Raw genomic sequence first — 27,564 nt, forward strand, 5'->3', positions numbered from 1 at the left:
AAAAACTATAATAACCTGCCAAATCACTATTCTTGGGCAAAGATTCATCCTGCTGTGGTTTTATTTGACTCAAGTACCCAAAGTAGGGAACTTCCAACTAAGTAAAGATCTCTGTCTTACTTTGTTATAACGATAACATTGTAAAAAGTAAAGCCTCACATAGCATCATAGCAACGTATCAGAAGAGCAGTGCTGTAACATGTCTGGCTGTCAAGTATCACCCTATAAAAATTCCTACGCAGCTCTGTTCTTGTCTTGGAGTAAAGTAGAGAGCTGTTCAGGCAGAACAATATTTGCTTTATTGACAGATTTTACTGTTATCTGTTACCCACCAGTGGGCTCCATTTGCAGTTTTCATCATAGAGTAATTGCTTATTAGAGGCATTAGCAGGTTGTTTATTTGAAAACTATTATGCTAATAAGGAGCAATCATCTTAGCAAGGTGTGCTCTTTACAACTTTATTTGTTTATCCTCGGGGACTAAACTTCCGAAACCCCAAACCTTTTGTTACATACTGAAAGATTTGAAAGTAAAATGTCTAAAGTTTTTTTTCACGTCTGAGAAATTTGTCCAATAATAATCAGTAGTTTTATTGCTGTCATAAATAACAGGAGCTGTCTCTGACAGAAAGATATTTGTAGGAAAGGAGGCTATTCCGAACACAACCATTTACTTGCTAAGCGTTCTGCAAAAATTATGTTGCTGTTGTATTTGCATATTTTCTTATTATAAATGTTACTATAGCTATAATATACCAACCTTAGTATATTATTAAGCCCAAAGGATAGGAAGAAACAAATTGTAGCATAACTTCTGTGGCTCCGGGAAAGCACCTGTTTTTCCTATCCTGGAGCCTTAGGGGGTTTCTGACCTCGGACTCGGCAATAAACTCCCTTTATGATAACCTAAATGGAATTAGTTCTATTTACACATCCCAAGATGTGTGCTGGGGGATACTTGTACTGCACACAGAACAGCTTTCAGGCAAAAATTAAGAAAACAGTCCTGCAACAGGTAGTGCCTACAAGCACAGTAGAGTCGCAGTGATTCCAACCTGACTGCACGCCAAAGCAGGAATGCTTATTATTATTATTTATATAGCAGTAGCACACAGTCCCAAATTTGGCATCAGAGCTCAATACTACTGGGTGCAATGTCAATACGTGGGTGAAGAACCTCCTGACCCAAGAAGCTCATAATCTAAAATGATGAATAAAAAAAACCCACCAAACCAAAAAGAAAGAAGAGCAAGCAAACGGCAGAGCAGGGGAAGAAAAGAAGGAAAGAACAACTTGCACGAGGACTAACCAAACAGAGCTCAGCTCACCTCCTGCCTGCTGGTTCACCTCAGCAGTCACTGAGCATAGGATGAGGTTTTGGATTAAGTAATCAGACAAGTCTGTGTAAAAATGGAAACAGAACAGGCCGGATTTTGTTATACAAATATACAGATATTAAGTATCTGTATCATAGTATATTTCCTATACTCTTGTTTGTATGCACATGCAGACCTGCATGTTTGCTCATGTATAACTCACAATACAGTAAGCTTAATTTGACCCTACTGCAGTATAAGCACTGAAAAAGGAGGTAACAATGTAGAAAATCAGACATGTCCTATCAGAATTGCCTGCGTCTGTGGGCTGGAGTCCGAAGCCAGCAATCCTGATCTATCTAGGAAACTCTTAGTCCTGGAGGTGGGTAAGCACACCTGGCTGACTACCTGAACTTTTACTTCGTTGACTTCAGATGAAGAACAAGAGGCAGAAGCAGATGACTTCTTACAACAAAACCAAAACTCTTCCTGCAGTAATGTTTGTAACAGTAACAGCAAAGGGAGGAGAAATACATAAGAGGCGCAATGCTTTGGTCTGAAGCCTCACCCGCTCTTTGGGAAAGAGACCAATGACTGTACATAATACTTTACAAATCAATGCTTGCTTGAAAATTTGTCTATTAGCAGTAAAAAACTTGTAGATCTGGCAGTCTCCCAGTCCTAGTGCTGCCTTTGTGCCAGAGAAGTCTCTCTGAGTAAAGGCTGCTTTACTTCATAGCCAGTCCTAAGAGTCCCGAGGGCTGAAAGCTCAGCTAAATATCTGTGTGCTGGGTGCCTTTCCAGCCAGTTCCCTGCTCTGCCAGGTACCCAGCCCCTCTTGGCTATACCAGGGGATGTCCTTCTGTGCCAAAAAGACTACCCTGTACCTGCAGTGTCAGGATGAAAACCAGTTTTAGGCAGCTGAGAGCACACAAGAGCACACAATGTAGTCCCATATTTGAAAAGATTATTTCAGCAACCTCTTAAAACAGGTCTGTGCCCATTAGGGTTCACCCTTTAAGTCTTTACTGTAAACGGGGTGCCTGTGCATGCACTTTTTGCACGTATTCAGTAGGATGCGTGGCTCACAACACGTGACCATGCAGGATAGTCCCCTCCGCTTACCCTCCCATCCTGGATTTTGCAGGTGTTGCCCTTCACAACACGCAAAGTTGGCAGCCTGGGAGCAACAGCTTTCCAAAGTCTTTCTCAGATACTTACATCAGCTAGATATTTACAAGTGGTGTTTGCTTTTCTGGAATAGCATATGCAGTCAGCTGCATGTTCTCTTCATCAAAAAAGCCTCTGAATATCCTTAAGCCAGTCTCCTGTGCCTCTTGTCCCTCTTGATCAGCCTGTAAAATACAAACACTGCCACTTTATGGTGTGTTCTTACAAGCACAGTCTTGTTTGTTAGCACATAGTGAGAGTAGAGGATGGCTTTGTGAAGAGCTATCTGTTCCAGCAGGTTTATATTTGAAGGTGACAGTAATGAATGGGATCAGCCTGTTCCATGCCAGCAAGACCGAGTCTCGGGCTGAGACAGGCAGTATGGTGAGGCAGATCTGTGTCCACTTGTACTCCAAAACCATAGCTTTAAAGTCCTTCTCCTGGGCTCACCCTCACTCCAGGCTGTTTCTAAGGGAACTATCAGGTGGGGGTTTTCTTTGTTTTTCCATCTAACCTACTGACTGTAGCTCTGGCCATAGCCTAACTTAGGGGAGATGTACTGCCTTCACACACAAATAAGTACAAATGGAAAAAATACCAGCAATGCCACAGTACATAAGAAGAGATGAGGTGCGACTTCATACTGTGCTCAGAAACACCTATCTGAGGGAAGCAAAACCAAACTCAGGGAACTCCAGAGACTCACATTTTGCGTGCCTGCCACCACCTCTTGCATTTGGGGTGCCCAGGCCTGCTACTCTCGCACAGGGTGTGATGGAGCAGAACACCTTCCCACATCGCACAACAGAGCTGGACATGCTCCACAACCATCCACAAAAGCAGCTACTCACTCCTCTGCCTCGCCTCTGTGTGGCTGTTGGATGGAGAGGCAATGTCTTTCGACATATTTTTTGTCTGCTATGAATTCTAATGTGTGGAGTACGACGTATCAGAACAACTACAAGGAGCCATCCTGGCAGACCTCAGAAGTTCAAAATCACTGTGTTAATTTTTGCTCAGTAAGGCAAGTCTTCCACAGACTACATAGGAGTTTGATAGGAATAGTTGGACTCAATGATCCAAGAAGTCTTTTCTAATCTGATGATTGTATGATTCTACATTGCTGAAATTAACTCTCTTTTTCCTCCACAGTTTCTTTTTTCTCTTTTTTTCCCAGTTTTGGGTTTGTTTTTTTATTTTACTAAGTCAGTTCTAGTGTGCAGCAAGAAAGCTGCATAGAAGGTAGAGAATTTCTTTTAGATGTTAGACTGGACCAGGCTCCGTAAGGGAGCCTCCAACCTCTCAACTCTGGCTTCACATTACTGCCCTGCCTTCCTCTTGGGGATCAACGCAGCAGCAGTGTTTGGGTTATGCGTTGGATGTTGAATTAGCTCTTCTCCACTCTTCTGTTCCTGCAACTCCATTAAATTTCCACTGGGTATTTGAAAATAACATTATATATGTATATACATACATACACACGCACATAAAACAAAGTTCCTAAGAGTTCGCGTCCTGGGAGGAAGCCAGGATTGATTTCTTTAAACTCAGAGTGACTCCTGACTTATGAAGGAGGTCATGTGTCTGGGAAGGAATAGTGGAAATTTGTCTTTCAGTGTTTCCACTTATCACTCATCAAGGTTCTGAAGTACATTCACATCTCTGTAAAGGCCCTGAAGAAGCTTCACTGAAAAGCCTTGTTCCCTTTAGCAAATCCATGAAATTGTCTGAGACACTGACACATGGGAACATCCGTTGATCTTTGGTACGCAGCTTTCTAGCTGCAGTGTTTAGCTCCCGTACAGCATCACTACGTGTCAAAACCTTGGTATTTTATCCTCTGTTTCACTTGTCATAATGCAGAATGAGTCTGTGAAGTACCAATATTTTTAAGCAAACACAGGAGTTCCCAGGACTAAAGAGAAACCTGACAAAGGTGAGACATGACAGTATGGGTGGTGGCCTGATCTACCAACGTGGTGGTGAGATCAGGTAACACACAAAATGTGAACCCGCAAATGCACCACTAATGTCCAAGGGAGTAAAAAAAGGCTGCTGCCATAAATCACCTTGTCTGTGAAAATATTCTGAAATGACATTTCAGAATATTTGTGAGGGTGGTGAGGCAGTGGCACAGGTTGCCCAGAGAGGTCTTCAAGGCCAGGTGTGATGGGGCCTTGAGCAACCTACTGCAGTGGGAGGTGTCACTGCCCATGGCAGGGGGTTGGGACTGCATAGGCTTTGAGACCTTCTGACCCAAATCATTCTATGACTCTATGACACAATCACTCTCTATATTTGAGATAAACTATCCAGTTTCTTCAGCTTCCCTCAAACTTGTATCACAGACACAAAGAAAAAGGAAAGATAACAAAACCAAATCTATATGAGAAGCCACTTATTTTTATCTACTTGGGCCTCCAAGCTACAATTAATGCAATTTCTCCCTAGCACCATTCTCCTTCTTGGAGGCATCACGATTAGGCAGTAAAGTATCTAATTTTAGTGAATGTCAAAAAATTGGCAACTCCTACATTTTTGAAGAACTGAATATGGCATTGGGGCTAAGCCACAAACTGATACCCAGGGCAAACTAATTTTTTAGAGAATCATAGAATAGTTAGGGTTGGAAGGGACCTTTAAGGGACCACTAAACCAGGCTGCCCAAAGCCCCATCCAACCTGGCCTTGAACACCTCCAGGGATGGGGCAGCCACAACCTTCCTGGGCAACCTGGGCCAGTGCCTCACCACTCTCATGGTGAAGACATTCTTTGTAATGTCCATTCTAAATCTGCCCCTCTCCAATTTATACCCATTCCCCCTCGTCCTATCCCCACAAGCCTTTATAAACAGCCCCTCTCCAGCTTTCCTGGAGCCCCTTCAGGTACTGGAAGGTCACTATAAGATCTCCTCTGAGCCTTCTCTTCTTCAGGCTGAACAACCCCAACTCTCAGCCTGTCCTCATAGGGAAGGTGCTCCAGTCCTCCAATCATCTTTGTAGCCCTCCTCTGGACCCAGGTGCAGGACCTTACACTTGGCATTGTTGAACCTCATGAGGCTCTCAGAGGCCCACTTCTCCAGTCTGATAGAGTTGCTCAACTTAGAGTTTCTCAAAGGTGGCTCCCGGAGATGGAGCACAGATACTTGAACTAACTAGGACTGAAATATATTCAAAATGTACTTGGACAAATCTTGGTTGATAAAACCGAGACAGAAACATGTTCTGCTCTTTGCATTGAGAACAAAAGGGTAGGAATAGGGAACAAGGACATTTATAGTCATTGAGTGATGGACGCAAAAGTAATTGGAAAAGTTGGCTTCTCCTTTACTTGCTTCTGCTAGAGCCTTTAAAAGTCAAAGTCAGATAGGTCCTTGTCCTGTTGTCCCCAACATCTGTAGAACTCATGAGTAAGAACTCTGCATCTTGTCCTGGGCAGGAAAGTGGTTTCTAATGTCGAACACCGAATGCTCTGCGGGGTAGCCTCTGGTCACACTGCTGCTGGCACCTGTGAGAAAAGTACTGGCCCCTGCACAAATTTCTGCAAACAAAACCTCTTGAACAGCCACAAGTGAGCATATTATAAACAGTAAAGAAACACAGAAAGGTTCTTTTCTACACCAGATAAGGGCTGTTGTCAAGAGGTTTAATTTCCCTGCTAAATTCTATAGTAAAAAATAAATTGCATGTAAAGACCACGTGACTGGAAACAAAAAGAAGCCTCTCGTTGAAAGCTTTCATTTGCCCTTTATCACACTGTTTTGCTTCATATTCCATAAATAGCTCCTGTGCACTGTTTTTTCCTTTTGGCCTCGTAACTATGAACTGGTTCCTCACTGGCTTTGCCGAGTCTGAAGAAAATCTCCAGAGAATGCTGCAAGCGTATTTGATAGAAGCTCACAAGCGGATTAATTACAAAACAGGGCTCAGTTGGCACATTTTAAAACATGTAATAATAGAGCTGTGTGCAATAGATTCATCTCTTTCTGCAGTAGAAATCAGGAATCAGAGTAGCTTGGTTTCTAAAATCTGATTTTAGTTACAGTTAGGCTGCAATTTATTTTTAGTAACAAACTGTTTCCCCGAGACAGATTCGGCTGCTCATTAGCTTTGGGAGTCTTCTCTACAAAAAAATACGTTGCAAAACTTTCCTTAAGCTCTGACTAGACCTATTCATTAAAACACAACCTCCGTTCTGCAAAGCGAGAGAAGATACTACTATCCACCTTGTCACTGATGCAAGATAAAGACATTGGAAATAAACTGTCCCTCTTGTCTAATTGTATGGCTTAGTATCAGCACACCGTCCTTTCAAAAAGGACAGAAAATCTAGTTAATCTGATACATGTATTAAGAGCTTAAGGAAAAGAAGTATAATTGAAAATTGGTTTGAATGAAAAACAGTAAAATACCAGTTGTGTTGAATTTGTGATTCACCAAGACAGAGTCTGGAGGAATCCTCTGCAGTTACTCCTCTGGGTGGCTTAATAGGCAACTTGGGATCCAAATCACTGCCTTCACCAGCTGATCTTTCCAAAGGGAGTTTAATCTGCTTTGCTTCCCCTTTCCCCACTGGTGCCAGCCTCCACTGCTGCAACAGCAGTCTATTTTTACATATTAATCAGTATTTTCCAGGCCATTTTTTCTGCGATACCTGACCAGGTAATAACCTCCATGCACCCAGACTTCTAATGTTCTGATTGCCACCAGCTTGGGTCAGGCCCAGAGCTGTCCCAGCAGGACAGCTTGCGATGGAGATCATGGTGTTCAGCAGCTATGAATGCCTACTCTCCAGGTGTCCTTACTTGTGCTTATTAGGTTTAAAAGCTACCCACAGCAAACTGAAGAGATTTGCTTTAGCTCACCCCAATGGGTAATGAAAAATACCTTCCCTGCAGCAAACTGACAAACATCACCAGACGGTGATCCTGACACAAAGCAATCTCTTGAATCCTGGTCCTGTGAAACCCAGCTCCTATTGTGCTCCAAATTCTGGGGCAAAAGATAAACTTGCTTCTGTAAAATATTTACTGTACTGAAGATGAAGTCTATCAGCTGCTCAAAGGAGCTAATTCCCAAACTGCCAAGTGTCAGAGTTCAGATGTGCCATTTGGCAGATTCGGTGGTCTGGGAGTTTGGGTTTTTTTGACTTCTTTAGCTACTTTAGCTACTACTAATCAAGTGTCATATTAGAAATTTTGCTCATTTAAATTATTTTCAAGGTCAAGCTACTGGAATAGATTCCAATATACGCCTGCCTAAAGCTTCAAGCACTAAAACGTCCTGACAGTTCAAGTGTTACACAGAAGTTGTAAAATTTAAAGAAAGTTATTCTTAACTTCTTTCAATTCCCAAAGGAATTAATACATTTCCATACAATTTTCCAGAAAGATAAACCTTTCCCCTAAGAACAGTGTTTATTCTGGTTATGTTCAACCGCTATTTTCATACCTCACAACAATAAGCTCTACTTTACCTTAAAGTATGAATGCAATTTTAACTGTTAATTGTCATGGTGCTACTAAAGGGAGTAAGAAAATTGCTCGGAGCAATTGGCAGAACCTTTTCAGAAGCCCCTGCAACAACTCTTCCCATTCATACATATATTCACACAGAGCTTCCACATACAAGGCTATATTTGATTTGAGGAATTATGTCAACTGGAAAAACATCGTTTCCTGATGTAAGGGATGAAGCCTTCATAGATTTTTCACTGAACTCACACTAGCTGATTCAAGAAGACTTAACCCCCTTTTCGTAACTAACCTCGACTCTTTGACCCTGGAAGGTTTCAAAGCTAATTGCCTGAGCCAATGCACGGGCTTGAGGGAGAGGTCTGCAAATGACAGACTGCAAAGAAAAACAGAGATCATTTTATATCAAACACGAGTGTGCTTGCAGGCAATGACATCCTTCTGCTTTAGATTTGCCTTATTTTGGTTGCCTTCATTTTAACTGCAATGTTATTTCAACAGGAATTCGGGTGCTTAGCTTTTCGGTGATGGTATCTGCAGCAGCACCACAAACGGCCCTGCATTCTTTGCATATTTGCTGGCATGCATCAGCCCAGTTTGGAACAAAAGCTCTTGTTTTGGACATACTGCTGCAGACTGTTTGCCTGAAACAAACTATCTGCTTCCCTCCGAGCTTCTAAACAGAAACGACAGATCATTTTGCATTTTTATCAGACATAGCCTCTGAAAACTTATCTGACATCACCTAAATGTGAGCTACATTTTGCATCCAGGTTTGTTGGTTTTTTTTCAATTTAGATCACATTCTCCAACAGCTCAGTACCCAAAATACAACAAAAATTTAGACAAAAAGCTCTAGGAAGGATTTTACATGCAACAGAATTCAAATACATGCAGTCAATGTAAGTGTAGGTGTTATTTGAAGAACCATTGCAAATGCTGTGGTTAGAAGTCCACATACACAACTGCATAAAACACTTTCATTTGCTATGTCTGGATATTGGGTATGGTCTACCTGCTCGCTGCTCTCAGTATGTTATGCAGGTAAACAGGATCTCTTTCTTCCCATACAAAAGCCGCAAAGCTGGCTCTGCAACCGCGTAGAGGTCAGGTTATCTTCCACATAACCCCCATCATAAGCAAAAAGGGAACAGTGAGGTGAAAATCTTAGATGCAGTCCTGGCTACATTCTCTACTTGTTAGGCAGACAATTTTGGCAGGAACACACAGTAACAATTCTATTTGGAAAAGCCAATGAACAAATTCAATCCCCAAGTACCTTAAGTATGAAGGCAAAGAATTCCTCCTCAGGAGAAAAAAGATCTTTGAATAAGAAATCAGATAGGGCCATTGAAAGGACATCCAGCCCATCCCAGGTTCCAAAGCAGGAACAACTATCTCCATGTTCTTTCTGAGAGGTATTTTCCTAACCTGCTCTTCAAGTTCATCACAGATTTCTTAATCACCCAAGCAGTATTTTCCAGTGCATTGCTATCCCTGCTTTGGATAGCGTAGGGAGGGAAGGGAGTGTGGTGTGTCCTCTTTTTTCATTTTTTTAATGCCATCTATGAATCTTTTCTACTGCGAGTTAGTTCTATTAATTCTTGTTTCATCTATACAGAGCTTTTACTCTCTGCAAACAACACACTGCTTCTCTTTACAGCGGGTTTTTCTGCACTTGAAGACTCTTGTAATGTTTCCTCTGGTCTTTTATTCTCTACACAATGCAAATTGCTTGAGTCTGCCTTCTAGGTTTATTTCCTAGTCGTTTGATCATTCACACTTTGGAGCCTCTCCAATAAGTCCCCATCAGTCTTGAATCTAGCATTCACCTCAGGATGTCCTTTTGGGACATTATTACCACATATGAAACCATGTTTTTCCAGCCAGGTTTTAAAATGACATCTATTAAGCTGAGGGTTGTGTCTTCAGCGCAGTTAACTTGAGTTATTTGCACTTGAGTTAATATCTCCCCTGTTAGCCTTGTGTCACAGAGTCACAGGAAAAGAGGAGTGGAAGGGATTGCAGGAAATTATCTAGTCCATATCCCACCTCTGAGGCACAATGAAGTGCCATATATTTACACTGTTTTTAAAAGACTCCAGCAGCAAACTCATCATGACCTCCCTTGGCAGTCTTCAGATTAGAAATCCTAAATCTTCATTTTTCCGTGCATCCTGGGATGTCTTGGTCTGTTGTGTGCCCACTATACCACATTTTCAGAGTAGGTAAAACCAGCCCCATTTTCTTACAAGAATGCCATGTGGGACTGTATCCTAGCTTGTCTTTGAAAAGCGTTCCACTAAATCTACTCAGACTGTACTACCAGTATGTAGTGGCACCGCGATTTATCATACAAGTATGTAAGGACAAGAAAGATTTGTAAAGCATCATCTAATGATTTATGCCATTATTCATTTGCAATACTGAATAAGCATTAGTTTCCTCTAAATTCTCCATGGCTTCCTCCCCCTCAGCTGCCCTTTCATTTTCAAACACGGGTAACGAACGCATTTGCCTTCTTGACATCAGGAGGCTCCACATTTCTTAAAGAGAAGGGCAGATATCTTAGCATTTGAAAATTTTTCACACTACAGGATATCATGTCAAGTCATGCAAGACTTGAATTACCTCTCTTATCCATCAAGTACACCTTTTCAGTCCTATTTTTATTAAAATTAGCTGTTTCAAGCATCTGGTCATGATTCACTTTTTCTGTGGTGGTTGAAAGGAGAAGGACATCATATAGATCACCTTTATTTCACAGAATCATAGAATGGTTTGAGTCGGAAGGGACCTTAAAGAACATCCAGTTCCAACCCCCCTGCCACGGGCACATTAAGTAGCAGTAAGTAATAAACTTCTACTTTCCTCTACCTTGACTACTCAAGAATTCCTTGCTATTCTTCCTTCTTTGCAGTTACAATTCAGTTTTAGCCTGAGCTTTATGACTTTTCCTACATGTCCATGAAATATGCCATATCAGTCCTCAGCAAGTAGAAACACACCTTTTCCATTCCCCTTCTCAATGCAGTAAGCCATGCTCATCCCTCACTGCACGTCTTCTTTTTGGGATCATTAGTCTGAAAGCAGCCGCAGTGCAAAATAACCCTTGCATTGCACAGAGGGATTGGATTACTGCACAGAATAACTGCGTTAGCAGCTGACAAACTGCGTTAACTTGAGCTGTAGCCTATGTAACCAGGCAAGCCAGTCAGTTCAAGCAAAACCACCACCATCCTCATCTTAAAGGTTTCTGCATTTGGACAAGACTTCAGCTGGAGTGAAGCTGAAGTTCTGACTCAAACGTACGGCAGAGTCAAGACAAGCCCAGAAAGCACTATGAAGAGACATCAGTGCCCGCTTTCCTTCAACTCTGTTAAAATATAACAAAAGTAATAGGCTGCATAGCAGGAACATTTGCACACTAATGACAATGAAAAGGATAAGAAAGTTTGACTCTTTCCAGATTTGGTTGAGGGATGCTCCTTCCTCTGTCACAGAGCACTGGAATGCTCTGAGCCCACAGAAAATCATCAGTCCACCTGTTAAGGAGACAAATGTTGCAGGCAAACCCAGATGAAACACAACAAAGCATGGTGATACAGACAGAGGGATTCTATTTATTAGTTTTACCAAAGGAAAATATTGACAAACTAATGTAACTAGGAACAAGCTGCAAGAAATGTCCTGCAACCTTAAATTAATGATCTAAGAGCATGGCAGGCGTCTTGCTGGTAGTTCTGCACTTCACTGAGCTCCTACAGTTGCGCAAGCTTAAGAGCTGCAGCGGAAAAGAAAATACAATCCTCTAGTCCTTAGGGGAAACTCACAGTTTATCTCTAGAAAGCATGAAGCCACAAATCTGAAAAGATGCCAAAGTTGACAGTTAACTGCCACATACTACTGAAGCCTTCCCCCCCGCCCCAGCTTTTTTCTTAAACTCTTTCTTCCCATTCCCAGGCCAGACTCAAGTTTGGAAGTCAGTGAATGAATTCCACAAGTACTACGGTTTGTACTTTCACAAACAGCTTAAAAGTGGAGGTATCAGATTTCACAGCTCTGTGCGGAGTCTGGCACAACTTCAAAGCGCTCCTGAAATATCTATTACTTTATGCCGAAGAGACAATGGCCTCTCCATAGTGAAGGCAGGAACAGTCCTTCCCCTCCAAAGCTGATTTTGACACATACAGTCTCAGCTTCAGCAAAGTAACACCAACAAGTCTGAAATTTCCAGACCTTATGCCAAGGCAAGAACTTACCTGTAAAGTCTGAAGCAAATCAGAAAGTGTTTGAGATTTCAACATTTTTCAAGAGATCTTGAGGGATCAAAAATCTGTTGGATGTAAATCCCATATTTGCTTCCATGTGCTAGTCCTGGAGGAAAGCAGCTGCTTATGACAAGCTTTTTTAGCTACTAAAGATAGCTCTATTATAGAAACTACATAATCTTTAATTCTTCTCCTGACTGTAGTTTAACATTAAAAAGGCAAATACATCAATCCCAGAAATTATAACGACAGGTCTCATAAAATTTTCCAATCCTGTATCTGAATTATTTCAGATACAGTCATTCTTAAGACAACATTTTCTCCTTTCTGCTTTGATATTAAGAAAAGTCAACTTCCATAGCTTTCTCCACAGATAAAATGCACAGCATTTTATATACATTTTGCCCATGAGTTTACAACCAAAACCTTTTGCCCATTCTTAAGAATGGTTGCAAACATCACCTTCCATAAAGACAAAGGCATGCCAGAAAATGGAATTTTACTAGGAATAGTAAAATAAAAACCAAGAATATTAAAAAAAAAACCAAACCAAACCCAGATAATAAATATATCAAGGGCAGCAAAACTGACTAAGCAAATATTGTACTGAGAATACTCTTCCAGGCTCCAGGTCAATGGAAAAATTTAATTTACAACTGTATCATGTGCAGTAGAGCTTCTACAATTCCAAACATGACAACTGGGTGATATATGTAATTTCCCATGTTCTTCTATGTCCTAGTATTTCAGTTATTAAATGACAAGCTGAGAAACAGTAACACAGAGACAATAAAGCTGGTAAAAGGATAGTCAAAATTTGTCAAAGTGTGATGGAAACTATGGGAAGAACAAAACCTGAGCTGCACTGATGCTTGGAAAAAAAAGAAACAAACCCCAAACCGCAAACCACTTGAGAATTTGAACCAAGGACAAAATGAAACACTAGACACATTCATGAGGAGAGATGGCATATATTTGGATGATCCTTGATAGAAAAGCTTAAGCGAAAGGGAAAGGCAAGGCCAGCTGAAAGCACAGCAGCCTAATGCTTCATCATCCCCTCTTGCCTCTTCAGCACCTACTGGAATGAATTCCATATAGGGGAGAAACAATCTCAGCATAGCTGTTTAACCATAGCTGTTTAACCATAGCTCTCCTTGCTAAAGAACGGGGGGAACAACAGCAAAGTTTCCACAGAGTTTGTCAGGAAAAAGAACTTACCCTGATTACTTAATCCCCTTTTATCCTGTTGGTCTGGCGCTGTGCATCTGTACTACTGCAGTCCACCCCCTGGGTGACAAACTCTTCACATGGCTTTACTGTCCTCCTCATAGCACCCGTCTCATCCAAGCGTTTCACTCACAAAAATGAAGGGAAAAGAATTTTCAACTAAATTAGCATCTGGATTTACCAATTTGTATTGTTTTTTCTCTGTTGGGGGTGGGCAAAGTTTGGAAGCAAGGAATGAGCTGTACTTACATGATGCTACTAAATTTGGGAATCTGACTCCAGTTCTGAATCCAAATCTGATAAGCCTGACATCCAGTCCGTCTCTTCCCCCTTCCTCTCCAATAATCTCATCGTGTAACCGTTAGTTTTTCCTAACTTCAAATGCTGCAATGACACTTGAAGCTAAACTCCCCACACATCGTAAGGTCAAGAATCAGCTGTATGTTCTGTGAGGCATCTACAGTCACAAAATTCAAAGGCAAACTGGAAGAAGAATCTTTAATGGAAATACAGTTTGCTTTCTCTAATGAGCCCTCAAAAACAGCAATGGGGGAAACAAGCTTTAAAAGAGAAAAAAAAAAAAAAAGAAAAAAAAAGAAAGGGAATTATCTTGTGACAACATTTATAAAATTTAAAAAAAAAAGTAGAATCTGAAAGGCAGCAGGTAATAAGGATCAGCCCCAAACCACAGTACTGGCTCCAGTTTAAACTTCTTTAAATGGGGCACGCTGTCTTTTCCTCCAAGTGTAGGGCCTATGAGCCCATATATTGTTGAGCAAACCTTTTCCCATGAAACCATTCCCACTCCAGTTCAGAGATAAGCATTTTGGTCAAGCCCTGTTTCTAATGACAATGTTTGGTTTGGCAAGTCTCAGTGTGGTTATCTTGGCAAACAAATACTTTAGCCTATGCTATTTATTTGGTCCCAGTACATTCCAAATTATTTTGATGAAACTTCAAGTGTGATGCGAAGGGAAAGTCATAGCTAGTAAATCACCTGGAAAGCCCGGTAAATGATAGGTCTTGATGGTCTCACTCTGCCAAAGAAACAACACTGGCTTGCTGATCTGTTACAAACTGGACATGCTCACAATAAAAGGAGGGGTTCTTTTTAATGCAAGACGGCAAGGAAATGCACACAGCATAAAGAATAGTAATATGACCCTTACAGAAATGCTCACCATAGAGCAGAAGGATCATAATTCTTAAGAGCAGTCAGCACTTAAGTTCATAAAGTTATTGAGGCGGTTCTCACAGCATTCCCCTCTCTCTCTTCTTAAAAACTGTTATTTATGTGCACACGCATGTACGAGCACAGATGCAGGCTTTTAAATACGTGGATTGTTAATTCACAGGCAAGCGTTCATACCAAGCAGGAGAGGGACTGAGCTGTTTCTTTTTCAGCACTATCTGCTTTCAACAGAACAAAACAGCAAACACACTGTAAATTGTCATAAAATAAAAAGAAAACAGATTTAAATCCCCAAACAACGCATGATAGTTCAAGCAAACATGATTTTGATTATTACAGTTTTTAGGTTTGTAGGAATTGCCATATTTTTCCTGAAAATATAAGGGCTTTGCAAATAATTCAGAATATCTGGGAATGAGATAAATCACTTTTTACAGTCCTGAATACCTTGACAAGTTATTTTCAGAAGTGTATATGCAGCAGCAAATGGCTTGGTTCTCAGAAGTGCACCATGACCTCAGAGCCCAAAGTTAAGAGACAGCATCTGTCCTTGTCTCGCAGTTGTGGAAATCAGTCCAATGCTAAAACTGCAAATGAAAAATCAAGATACTTTCTATGCCTGTCACATTAAGTACTTCCTAATTGTAAAATTCTCACCTATTTTAACTCCCAGTGCTTAGTTCCAATCTGCATTCATACAGTTTCCCCAAAAAATGCTCAGATGCACCTTTCCAGCTTTTAAGCTGTCCTCACTAAGAAACACAGATGTGAAATACTTACTTTTCATCTTCCTCTAACCCAAACGCTGACTGCTCAGGAGTTAAGAATAACAGCAGCAAGCCGATAGAAAATTAGGAAAAGGAGAGTATTTGAAAATTAATGCTCAGATTCACAATATTTTCAGGACAGGATGGCTGACAGCTATGATAATCTAGCATATATCTATAGGAAATGTCATTGCTTCATTTCTTTCATTGCATATGGCATTATAAATAGGAACAGGAATTAATAGGCAGTGACTACAGTTAAATGTAAATATTTGGCCTCCTAATTTCATAGACATTCTTCAGATATCATCTAAATGGGTATGTAAATATATCTGCATTTGTCTTTTCCAGAACAGATATCCCTCAAATCAAACAGCAATAGAAGAGGATTTTATCTAATTTACTAAGCAGCCTGCTATAGAAGTAGGAATCACACCCTGACCTCTTTTACACGCATGGAGATCCAGAACGGCTGTTGCCTGCAGGAAAATAATGCCAAGCTTCCCTTGGTTCAACAGAAACTGCTGAACTCACCTCTACTCCACGTCACAGAAACAGGTCTATGACTGAACTTGAGTCCTCGGTGAATATTTAAAACACTCTAAGACACAAATAATTTAACACTTCCTCCATGAGATATTCAGCTTTAAATACATCCCATAGAACATATGCATCTCTATTACAACATAAAGCAAACCATAACTTGAACTCCATACAAAAAACATCACTGCACGTAATTCTCCGCATAGAGAAACACCACTGATATGGATGTTGACTTCTCCTTCCAGCAAGTCAGTTTCTTTAAACAAGCCATGCTCAAACAAAAAACCGAAAAACTGCATCTTAAAACCAAATTAATTAGCTTCCTACAAATTAAATTTTTCCTTTCTGTACTCTTAAAGCTTTTATCTATGTTTCTCTCTTTTACTGCAACAATAAAATCGATTAAAGTCAAAATACATTTCTGTAGGCATTGATTCGCTAAAGCTTTTGATACAGCCCATTCTGGATGCACGAGCTGATTCGATAGATCCTGTCTGGGAGGCAACCGCAGACTCTAGACGGTGTTTGAAGTACTGTTACGCAATGGATGCCACAATGCTTGTGTAGTCAAATTATCCAGTCTTAACAGCTGAGCTGTTTGGTGGATGGGCAATTGACACAGATCTCTGCTGGTGTCTGCATATAGAAACTGCAGAAGTCTTTGGACAAGGCCCTGTTGAATGTGCGCTCAGAAGTCAGGATACATCGACCACAGAAGCGGTCACTGGGAGCAGTTCAAAATGTTTTACAAGAATGCTTTGATGCTATCCAGAGCAGTACTACTGGCCAGTAGCTAAACTATAATTATGCTAGCTGGATCTGAAATCAGGCTTAAGTTGCAAGAATTCCCTCCTCAGCTCACCCGTTCCAGACCCTGATCAAGGCCAACGTACTTTTGGGAAAGTTCAGTTCCAGTGAAAATGTAAGCCTACAGCTGAAAAACTCTGGGGTTGTTTTTTGTTTTAAAATCTAGGTCACATCACTCTAGGAGCAGCGGCAGACTTTTCACGCAGGTGCAGAGGACGTGGGGATACTCTATAAACAAGAAGCTACGAACAAAGAATTGTTTACAAAAATCTAACTGTACATACTAAAAAAATATATCAACATCAACTCATTATAAGCTTTGTCTCTGGTCTGGCTACCATCTGTGAGGGGGATTTTGCTATGCCGTGAAACAAGAGCAAGATAGAGTTTTAAACACTGCCTGGAGCACACAAGCCCTGTGTTTATTCCCAGCAACATATTCATAAATTATAAAATGAAAAAAAAGACCACTTTGACTGTGTGGGCTGCAGGAATTTACTTAGTCATGACATGTTCTGCCTGCTACTGCGACCAAGGTAGGCATTCAGAAGTTTTCAGCCAAACTGGAATTTTTATTAATCAGGTACATCACCACTGCACACCTGAACGGTGGTGGTTAACTCCACGCTTCAACAATGAGGGTTCACAGCACTTTGGTGGTTTCCCGCTACAGCAGGGCTGGGAGCAGCCACTGCCTGGGCAGTAGACCCCTGCATGCATGCTCCATGGGGAGGGCCAACGGCACAGTCACAGACAGCGGTGATCAGTGTCTGAGCCCTCTCATGACGTGCTGCACCTTCTCACCCCTGAAAGGGCATCATGTAAGGCCAGACAGGACAGAACCATCTCTCTGGTGTGAGCAGAGTTGAGTTCAGCATCCAAGCTCCACTTGGATTCTGCCATTTCCACGGACAACGATCACAATTGTGGATTTTGTTAGGCTTCTTCCAATCTTTGTCAGCCTTGGTTTTTAACCCACTGCTTCCCTGCATAATATACTTCTTCAGCTTTGAGCCTACGGCCTAGCTTTCTCCTCCAAATTTTGCTCGTGAGAGGAAGGTTTGCCTCTATTCTCCACTCTCCTTACTGTCTCTAAAACAGAGGATCGACTAAACAATAATTATAATCTGGGAAGTCTTCATTTGCTGTGTGCTATTTAAGCAAAACACAACACACAACACCCATGGGCTCCTTCGTATGGTGGGGAATTATCTTCTGTTGATTCAGCCCCCTCTCAGAAATGTACATTTTGTTTTCCTGTCTTAGGAAGTCAGGATACCTGACTGCAGTCAGGATACATCCTGTGTTGGTGTATTTCAGTTCACTTTGCCGTACATTACCCTGATTAATTTTGGCAGTGACAAAGTTGGAGAAGTAATTTAAAATTATGATCACATAGAAGCACTGTATTCTACGGCAGCAAAATCTGCATTCCCATTTTAACTCTCCTGACCTCTCATTTCCTGTGAAGAAGCACAGTAGGTAAAATCTGTTTCTGAAGGCACAATCTTAAGAGTTCTTACGATTTAATTTTTGCATTATTTTCCTTCATAATAAATAAAAATGCATAGTTTTACACTTGGAGAGACAGCCTTGCAGTACCCCAATAGCATCAAATACGTACAACAAGGTAGAATTAGACTAGAACACTAAGGCTGTTAAATCAAAGAAAGTAAATCTAAATTTATCTCTGTCAACCTTAGAAAACAACACAGAAGAAACCAAGGAATGCAAATGATAGGCATGAGAAATGTGGCTCTTGCTTCTGGGTAAAGTTTGCTTTGAAAAAAAATATGCAGAAATACTGAAAGCAAATTGTGCAGAGATGACAAAGGGAGAATACAAGCATTTTGGACTTGTATTTTGTTTCCTTTGAGTTTCATCTCTAGTTTCCTTCTCAATATAGCTATTGAAGTATTTTTTGGGGAAGTATTATAATATAATGACAGTTATCTATGTGAATTGCAAGTCATTCATGGCTGAACTCCTCTTTTTAAGGATTTTCAGACTAAGCATGTACTTCCTCTAATGTCCCAAAATAATTTGTGGCAATCACTGGAGCTAGAGGAGTTGTTGATTGCTCGAAAGTGACACAAAGTGTCTATACAAAGATCAAATATGAATTTAATAGAGTACCTATATGAATGTCTGTTGTGATGAGATGAATCATTGATTCTTCACTGACAAGCTTCTGAAAGCAGTTTCTACTTTGCATGCACACAAACAAAACAAGCAGCAAAAAACCTCCAAGCAAACAAGCAACACCCTAAAAAGTCATTAAATTCTTAACGTTGATCACAGCTCTCCTTAAAAAGATCTAATCTAGTTGGTATCGATATATATTAGTTATAGATGAGAAGCATCCTGCTTAGATAACAATGCTGTTAAGGGAATGGACTGACAAAGCCATACCAGACAGCGAGTTATTTGCATAGCAAGGATATGCAATTATTTCACAGTGATGGAAGATTCATCAGGAAGTAATTTCACTGCACGGCCAGCTAGCAAGGTGTGTAACAAACGTATCGAGCAAAAGAGACTCTGATACGAATACCAAGCTTATTTTGGATCCCACCAAAAAGAGAGTAGCATGTTGTCCGAGCTGCTAGTCTTCTTGTTTCTTGCTTTTCTTCTTCTAAATACAAAATAAGTTTAGTAGGCTGTTATGTCTCATGGTGGAAGGTTCTGCCTTTTAAGTAGTGCTGTTACCTGTGTAACCATGTTCTAAATTGTATTTAGTAAATCATTTCTTGTTGTTGTTTTTAAAGTGATCTCACCTTTTGTTTTGGAGGTCTTACTTCAAGTGAAATCATTCCACACCATCTAGCCAGGAACAAAATAACTCAGTCAGGTAAAACCACGCAGTATACCATCAGGCCATCACTTCAGGTCAAAGATACCAGAGAGGACGGAACCTTTTAAAACCAAAAATCATCCTATAATGTGGAAAACAAGTCTTATTTTCCCCCAAAATTTAATGCTACAAGACCACCTACTGATAGTACAGTTGGAGAGGCTGCTGTTTCAGGATCCACTGCCTTCAGTGACAATTTCAAGTTAAGGATTTCACACTTTGCCCTATTATTAGGTCATTTAAGTCCAAGTCAATTCAGTGATACCGCTCTCAGTTCATCACTAGAGAGTTTTGCTGGCTGTTGTGGTAGTGTAGTAGCAGCAGCTGTGTAGAGGGCAAGGTTTCACTAAGCCAGCAGTGTTCTCAAAGTCAGCACGCAGAAGCCAAAGAACATTCAGGTGCTTCATAGAAAAGAGGAAAGCGAAGAAAAACAGTTTCAGGAAGGCGTGAGGAGCTTCTACAATAAGGAGCGCCCTCTTTGAAGTGTCCATGGGAAGAGGCATTAAGAGGAGGAAGAAGACAGTTCACTGTGACTAAAAGAGGCTTCTGTTTTGACAGGGCACAAAGTCAAAATATTAGTGGAGAAGAGCATCATATCTTCAAGGATGCTTTGAAGCTCTTTATATCAAAGCTCCTTTCTCTCACAATGAAACTCCCAGAAAAACAAAGACAACCAGAAGCACTTATACATGTGCACGGAGCCATTCTTAATTTAAGTATATATTTGTTTTAAGCTTCTGTATTTAGTTTAAAGGGTTTATTTAGTAAAGATCACTTTAATAACTCTTCAGCAGGTATTTCCCTGATCTTCCTGAATAGCAGTGGTCCTCTGAGTCAAGGTCAAGTGCAACTCCCATTAATAGATTACAAAGGTTTTTGAGAACTGCAGACCTGAGTTAAAACCCTTCTCTTCTGGTGAGAACACCTTCACTACGCAACAGGAGTAACAAAACTCAATAGTGGAGGGCACTGCTCGGCTAACAACACAGAACGAAACCTTGCAGCAACCAATTTTTCTGCCTGAGCAAGATGATGTTAAGAGCAGAGGAAGCGTCGAAGTGAAGGCTGAAATCCGGGGAGACAAGAAGGTGTGGACAGTACTACTGTTCTGCAACGACAAGGTTTACCTATTTTCTCTACAAGCATTTCTATGTTGCCCAACGCTGCAGAAGTACTTATTATTCTTTACTTAACCCTCCTAAGAACTCAGTGAAGAAGGTAAAAATCGTTTTGATTTTGCATACGCAAATCTAAGGCAGTAATCCACATTCATAAAAGATTTTGGAAAAGTAAGAACAAACAGCTCACTCACGTCTCATTGTTAGCTCTAATTTTAAAAATAACCCAGCAGGCAGAAGTCTCTTGATCTTTCGGATACATGTGTCATGTTCAGAGCTTTCTCCTTATCTTTCACCTCAGACGACAACCCTCAGGATTAGGCACATGACTGGGAGACAAGTGATGTGCCAACAGATTACCAGGCCACTTCACACAGAGAAAGCCTGACAAGGAATAAACCCAGGCAAGTTGTTCCCTGCCAGATTTAGGAAAGAGAATTTCTGCTTACCTTTTCCTACGGGATCCCACTGAGGTGGTACCGACGGCGTGCATGAAGGAGCCGCCTAAGGGAAGTAGGCAGGAGCCCTCCCAGCAGGCTGCATCCCAATAGTCACAGATGTACTGTGAAGGAGCTGAGCTTAATGCAAAGCACACTACTGATAAAGGCACACTTACAGTACAAGCTCGACTATTCTACCACATAGCTGAGGAAAGCCAGATGCTGTGATAAAATGGCAGGCTGGGCAGGACACCAGTGACTCCCTCCCGAGGCGGCAAAAGCATGCAGGTGCAGTGCACAGAGCCTTCAGGCTGCTCTGGAGAAAAGATAATCAAATTCTAGTTATTGAAACCACAGGAGTATCTAAAGGTTGTTAGAGGACACTCTGCAGTTACTCACATCCGTAGTTATGGGACAAATAATCACTTTTTGGCCCTTCATGATTTCAATCCATGTTTCGGATTGAGATTGTGACTGCGACCACAGGAACTGGACAGTCACCCTAATTCTGTCAGCATTTTAAAAACAAAAGCCAACAACCTCTTGATTTCAGAAGATATGGCCTCAGGAGAAAAACAATGCGAAGTTTGCGTTGCACCCACCTGATCTGACTGCAGGGAGAATCGAGATATGGGAGAAGTCTTGGGGGTGTTCTCCAACCCCTGCCTTCCTCAAGCTGCCAAACAATAGCTTAAAGAAAAATGAAATGCTGTTCCAAAATTCACTAACTGAGGGAGAAACAGTAAATTGATAAACGGTTACAATTATCATTTCTTCTTCCAGTTAATGTTCAAAAAAAAAGTGGAAAAACACAGCCCTGCCACTGGCAGTGAGGAAACCTAATGGGGCAGCACCACTGCCCACAACAAACTGAGGAGAAAACCTCCGATATTCCAACTTTATTGTGTTTTATTGACAATTAATAATTCATGGTGCAACCGACATGTTATTCAGTCTCATTAATACTTAGTTATTAAAATATAAAACCTCAAATGAACAAGAGGATGAGAGACAGGATCTGTCACTCCCCAGTGGAAGAGGGGGCCCCTCAGTCCGGTCTCCCCAGCCCTGCAGAGCACGGCCAAGAGCAGCGGGAGGGACCATCAGCCCTGCTGCCACACCAGGAAGGGTCCCTCAGGACATCAGCCACACCGTGCCAGGCTGGATTTTGAAATTAAAAAATAGAAGCATAAAAGAAAGGCAGAGATTGTGTCTGTTACGTACAATAATATCCTGTAGCGCCACAGGCCTTTGGACAGGCAGACAGGAACAGAGCTCGCAGGAAGAACTTTTCCTTTTCAAAAATTACTGGCAAAGTTTCAAAGACATTATCTGGTACTTTTAATTTTCTATCAATTCTGTAGCAGCACTGCTGATTTAATGTTTTTTTCCCCTTGCAACACTCTACCCTCTACAAACACGGCAGCTGAGCTCTCCCGTCAGGTCTCTTTTCTCCGAATAATCAGTGCTTCAATTTCTATAGACAGAAGCAGAGCCTAAGAGTAGTTGAAAAAGGATAACAATTTTTTCAAGCTGTGACAGAGTAACTCCTCTTCCTGTTGTTCTGATTCAATATAATTTATCTGCCCACAGATAACTTGATTTCTCTGAGATGTATTCACTTGGTTTAATCTACAGAAGTCATATAGGTTTTATTTTACTGTCTTACTGTCCACCTCCAAATATAACTATCAAGTAATCTAATAGAGCAGAAATGGGAGTTTTGGGGATCCTTGCAGCCAGAGGGATACCCTCCAAGAGGGATACCCTCCAAGCTATGGAGCCTTTCCGTAGCTTGCGCAGTGTTGGGGCGTCACTTTTCCATAGCCCTCGCATGATGCCAGGTACCAATTTTCAAACCTTCCACCAATTCAGATCAAGAGTTTAGAACAGCATCAGAACCTCTGACAGAAAACATATTTCCAGTGAGCTTCACGAGGCACAAGGTGTTCGAGTTCCTCCTCCCTCCCTCCATGAGGCCTCACACTCAGCTTTACTGTCTTACAGTACAGATACAGAGTTCTCGGGCTGTTTTCTGTAGCATCTGACCCAGCCCATTGCAGGCATACGCTGACATATGATTGTCTCATTAATGCTAGAACAGATGTAGAATATAAAACTTCTAACCTGAAGGTATTTAAACAAAGAAGTTAAAGTAACACCTAACTTCTCAAGTCATCATTGATTAGCCTGCACCTCGTCCTCTTATACCAAAACATTCTTTCAGAACATATATTTTGGGAAGAAGCAAATATGACAGATCATGGTCCTCCCCATCTCAGATTCCTCATTTCATCTTTGTTTGAGAATAGTATCACTTTAGGGGTACGAAGACAAAAAGAAAGAGCTTTTCTACAAACTTGAAGTCCTGAATTTTTTTCCACTTCTGCTCTTTTCCATTCTACATCCTGAAGGATTTTATACAGCCATCCGATAAGTTCACCAACAGCTTATTGATGGTATCTTTAAAGTCACAGCTCATTACTAATTACTGATAAGCAGGTAAACACAAGGTGAACAGGACAAGAGTGAATACCATCGCTTTACACCAGTGAAGTAGCCTTAAGACTCACAGGATGAAAAAAAAAAAAACCAAAACAAAAAGCCATCCACTGCACCCAAAGATGGGGTGGAGGTCACACAAGAGATGGGCAAAAGATTCGCCTTAACTTTATCATTTTCAGTACTGCTTCTTTAAACTAAGCTAGCTTAGGTGAATTAAGTTGCAGAACAAAGCATTTAGCATCTATCCAGATTGATTCAATTAACAGTTGACATGCTGTACTTAAGCTGCTACCAAGCACTAGCTTCACAGCTAATCATTTCAAAAGCAATTGTGAAGGCTGTTCATATTGCTGCATTAATCTGTTGCTGCCGAGCAGAGTTATGTCACTGAAATATGGCACATGCTAAGTTGATAGGACCCATTTAAGCTCATACTACTCATTACATAGCCCTTGAGTGTAATAGAGGGCATGAATAATAGCTTCAGCTAAAAGTCAGCTGGTAGCAAGATGGACACAGATGCTTAGTTCTTAAATACGCAGAAAGTGTGGTTACAGCACTAGCATATGCTTATAACCATGACCCGAGTTTCCTTCTTCTTTGCTGAATTTGTACTTTTGCTGGGAAAAAAAAACAGTTAACAAACACTATAGGAGACATACAACATTTTAAATACTGATTCTAGAGGTTAGTATCAAAGACTGGAAATATGAGAATTTATTTAGGGTTCCACAACATACACGCCAACTCAGCATCAAATTGAGTTTGAACACAGCAATCCTTGCAAAATCCCAAGTGTCTAAGCGTTGCTTGTGTTCCTGGAAACTGCTTCAAATGGTTTTTCCAACCCCATTAATTTTCAACTAACAATACTAATAAATGCATTCAGCACAGACTTTTTGAAAACTGAAGCTGTCCCAGAAATGGAGCCAGAAAGGAACTCAAATAATAACCAGAAACTTCCACTTGAAAGATCTGAAAGCAAAATAAACTCTCAAGCATCTGAGCTTTAGTAGTTGCTCATTTTAAGACTTAAAGAAATGATAATCTGGTCTGTGGCAAACAGAACAAAACTCATAAAAGGGTAAGACAGTATAGTGTCATCTTTAAGGCATTTACACTTGACATTAAAAGAGTTCAGTTCATAATGGTCTGTTTATTACAATTTGCAATTTATAAGAATAAAAATCTATGGAAGAAAAGAATCAAGAACTTCAGATTTGGTTATGAATGCGCTTCACTTCAAAAGCCCTTTCAAACCATTTGCTAAACAGGCATGTTTGATTTTACTACGAAAAAAATCAATTAACATAAAACCAATGCACATTAACATCATTGGCGGTGTTGTTTTTATGTTTTACTTCAGGACATAAGCAAGTTTGCATTGCAATTAAAACTCCACTAAAAAAAAAAAAAAGGAAGTATCTTAAAATTAAAATCGGTAACTTACAAATTTAAACACTGGTCTGACGCACGTGGCTTACTTTTTAAAGTAAGTGCTGCCTTCTTAGATATTAATGGTTCTTTCTTTGAAAAAATACATATATCATTGCTCATCAAGAGGAATACGCAAGTTACTGTGGATCAATTTGCCCCTTCCCACAACAACAAAAAAACCCCAAAGCCTCATGCATTTTGCTAATTGGTGTCAGCCTCTTTGAGAGGAGACTTCTGTCAGCAAAGTCCAAGATTTCCAAAGGCAGCACCCTGGGGTCACAGGCCCTTCTCAAGCTGCAGCCTCACCATGCACCAACATCCTCAAATCCGCCAGCATCACCACTCATGCAACTGTTCCCAGTAATGTGGAATGATTTAAGGATTCTTAAGCTGCAAGTCCTTTCTGAAGTGAATATTTTGACATGACAGGGTCAACGTGGATATATATGTGCAGCAATACCAGCAGATCTAAGGGAATGATAAGCATCCAGCAAAAGAAGTGAAAAATAGCCGTGCAATGGCACCTTCACCTACACTGCAGTCAGGAGAGGACACTGCATTAACCACAGCCTAACCCCAGACACCATAAACATCTCAAGGGAAAGAAACCCCTTCTTTGAGCGTGTGACAGCCTTCTTGGAGGTAGACCTGGTGCTTTGAGTGTCTGCCTTTTCCTGATAACAAGGATCCTGTTTAATGTGCACTGGTCCATGTAGTTGCTTTGCAGAAGCAGGAGGAAGGACCAACAGGGACCAAACACGGCTTCAAGTTCAATTATCACTTCAACAACATTGTACTTGGAAATCCATGATCTCAATATTTTTCCCATCCCAAGAAAGAATTAAGGCTCTGCAAATGCTACACACAAAATAATTTCTATCTACATAGTGCCAGACTGGAGCACAGGAGAGTCGCAGAAGAATTCTTCCTCATCCTTCCTCTCGCACTGATTTCCAGGCAATCATCTGGGCTGTTCTTTTTAAATTTTATGCTGAAGTCTTGCAAAGGCTTCCAGTGATTTCAGTTGCTGTGAACTCCTCCACCCACTTCAGTGGAAGGAAGGCTGTATCCTAAAGGTTCTCCAGAAAACTGAAATAAGAGCTTTAGTGAAATAATTCAAGGAAGCAATACTCCCTACTACACCTACTTACACTCGACTTTATTCTTAGGCTATGGTGTTCCACAGCCATTCTCAGTTACACACAATGGAAACATCAAAGAAACCTAGTGGGACAATATGAGATATTCAAGACAGCTTACCAAGAAAGCAATAAACCCCAAAAACCACTACAGCAGATAAAACAGTATCTAGTTTATTACATATAGAAAGAGATTTTCCAGAATTTACAAACACCCACATTTTCATTCCAGGGAAAAAGTCAATTTGAAAAGTTCACCCTTTTCTCTTTTAATTTTGTTTTGTGGTTTTCTGTTGGTTGGGTTTTTCTTTTTTACTTTACAATATATACAATGGAAGACTTTGATTTCTTTTTTCTGATTTTTTTTTTGTCAGTTCCTGTGCAACTGATGAATTCAAGTTGACGCTTGTAAATACCATGTACAGTAATGTTTGTCTTCATTGTAGTTAATACAGACTATTATTTTACAAGGAGTACAAAATTATTTTTCTTTTGGAAAGAATTCAACTCATCATCAGGGTTATCTTACAACTGATAGTATCAGTAAATATGACTGTACAATCAAGGCCCAGAGACCAATGACTCATTATATTATTTTCTGAATTACAATCTTAAAACAAGAATAGTACCCTACTCTATTCTTAGAAGTCTTGTTTTAAGCAGGTTTCCCACTCTGTTTACAACAGAATATAGTATACCTCAGTTCCACATCAAAAAAAGATGTGCTGTAGGAAAAGTTACATTTTAATTAAAAAAGTACATGTATAAATCAAAACCTATGTTAAATATTTAATACTCTTCAACCAACATTAAGTTTTGTATGTAATAATTTACAATGATGATTTGTCATACAGGTTTTCAGCAGCAAATGAAGTTGTGTAAATGTGCTAGTAAAATACCCATTCTCACCATGACATAGTGGTGGGCACATCAGTTCACTGTGGCCGGCGAAGTACTTATGGTAGAGGATGAAGTAAGAGAGACTCATTGTCCAGGTGTCACAGTGCTTCTGCTTGGCACAACACAGGATGTGCAGCTCAGTCAACTAACTCCTGAGGTTTGTGTAAAGTAAACAAACTGAACTGGATGCGTCGTACCCATTTACAGAGGAAGAGGAGGAGGAGGAGGTGAGGTCCTAGTTGTGATAGCATGAAACATTTATAGTCTTGATACCCATGAGTTAAAAGAAGGATTTGCTGAGGTTGTATAGGTCATCATTCTGAAATTAAAAGAGAAAGAAAATTAGCATCATGGGCACTATGAAAGCTTTTCCATAATTATTTCCCTCCCCCTCTTCTTTTC

The 27,564-nt window shown here is 40.6% G+C and overlaps 1 protein-coding gene across 1 annotated transcript in view; it reads right to left on the reverse strand.

Annotated features, from left to right (window-relative positions):
* Window positions 1-23,892: 23,892 nt before the first annotated feature.
* The window catches only part of IRS1 (insulin receptor substrate 1), a 59,046-nt gene continuing 55,374 nt past the window's right edge, over window positions 23,893-27,564 (reverse strand). Inside the window, exon 2 of the mRNA XM_054074594.1 lies at window positions 23,893-27,481. The gene's annotated coding sequence lies outside the window, so the exon portion shown is untranslated. The remainder of the gene's footprint in view (window positions 27,482-27,564) is intronic.

Source organism: Cuculus canorus, chromosome 9 (assembly GCF_017976375.1).
Source record: "Cuculus canorus isolate bCucCan1 chromosome 9, bCucCan1.pri, whole genome shotgun sequence".
NCBI classification, from domain to species: Eukaryota; Metazoa; Chordata; class Aves; order Cuculiformes; family Cuculidae; genus Cuculus; species Cuculus canorus.